Source organism: Leptonychotes weddellii, chromosome 10, assembly GCF_054177405.1.
Source record: "Leptonychotes weddellii isolate Sample4059 chromosome 10, ASM5417740v2, whole genome shotgun sequence".
NCBI lineage: Eukaryota > Metazoa > Chordata > Mammalia > Carnivora > Phocidae > Leptonychotes > Leptonychotes weddellii.
In genome coordinates, this window is record NC_138378.1 from 22,576,473 (window position 1) to 22,578,149 (window position 1,677).

A 1,677-nucleotide genomic window follows, 5' to 3' on the forward strand; every position below is an offset into this window, starting at 1 on the left:
GCGCAACATAAAGCTCAAACTCATGACCCCAAGCTCAAGGGTCACCAACTGAGCTAGCCAGGCACCCCTGAGTTCCTACTTTTAGTTCTTTTGGGTATATACCCAAAAGTGAAATTGCTGGATCATATGGGAATTCTATATTGAATTTTTCAAGAAATTGCCATACCATTTTCCATTCCCCTTAGCAGTGCTCAAGGGTTTCAATTCCACATCCTCACCAACTCTTGTTAGTCTCTGTTTTTTGGGGTAATAGCCAACCTAATGGGTCTGTGAAGTGGGCTTTTTTTTTTTTTTTTTAATTTCTTTGTGGGACGCCTGGGTGGCTCAGTCGGTTAAGCATCTGCCTTCAGCCCGGGTCATGAACCCAGGGTCCTGGGATGAGTCCCACATTGGGCTCCCTGCTCAGTGAGGAGCCTGCTTCTATCTCTGCCTGCCACTTTCCCTGCTTGTGCTCGATCTTTCTCTGACAAATAAATAAATAAAATCTAAAGATAAAAAGATTTATTTATTAGAGAGAGAGAGGGCATGAGTTGGGGGGTAGGGCAGAGGAATACAATCTCAAGCTGACTCCCTGCTGAGTGCAGGGCTGGCTCCCACAACCCATGAGATCACAGACCTGAACCCAGACCAAGAGTCAGAGGCTCAACTGACTAACCAAGTGGACTGAGCCACCTAGGCACCCCTGGGCTTTTTTTTTTTTTAATGTAAATACCTTAATGCAAATCATCTTGTATGCTTTTCTGTGTTTAAAAAAAGAAAACATTCCCAGAGCTAAAGGAAGAAGGGCAGGTCAGACTCAACTCCATAACCCAGGAGTTAGGTCTGTGTGGCATTGGACAAGTCCCTTCACCTCTCTGAGCCCCTAATTTTGCCACTCAAACAAAGGGAGGAGTAACCCCATTCCCAGAATTAAGGAAGTAACAGTTGTTCAGATGTGTGTGCAAAGAAAAAAATTTGTTCAGAAGGTCAATTGGTGGGGTGCTTGTGATCTCTCTCTCTGTCAAATAAATAAATCTTTAAAAACAAACAAACAGGGCTCCTGGGTGGCCCAGTCGTTAAGCGTCTGCCTTCAGCTCAGGTCATGATCCCAGGGTCCTGGGATCGAGTCCCACATCGGGCTCCCTCCTCGGGCTTCTCCCTCTCCCACTCCCGCTGCTTGTGTTCCTGCTCTCGCTATCTCTGTCTCTGTCAAATAAATAAATAAAATCTTTAAAAATAAACAAAAACAAAGGAAATTAAAAAAAAAGATTTTAGGAAATTAAAAAAAAAATCATCTGGGTAACTATTTCCCCAAATAATCAAATACTGTACTACCATTTTAATCATGTGACTTCAAATCTTTTTTGTTTTCCTTTTCAACAAAAGTGCTAAAACATTACAGCTTCAGGTGAAAGCCTTTGTTTACTCCACCCCACTGCTCTTCCTGCCACCACATCGGGGAGTTTGGTGGTTTCCATAAACGCCTCAGGTTTGGGGTTTCCACACATCACATGCGTGTTTTTATACCCGGACTTGTGTTTATACGAGTGTGCTTACTAAAATCGTACACAATATTATTCGTGTGTTTTTAAAAATGTCATATATGTCCTCATATATGTCCACACCTTTCTGCAACTTGATTTTTCCACTTCACCTTATGTTTTCAAGATGCATCCATTTTGAGTTCATTCCCTTTAC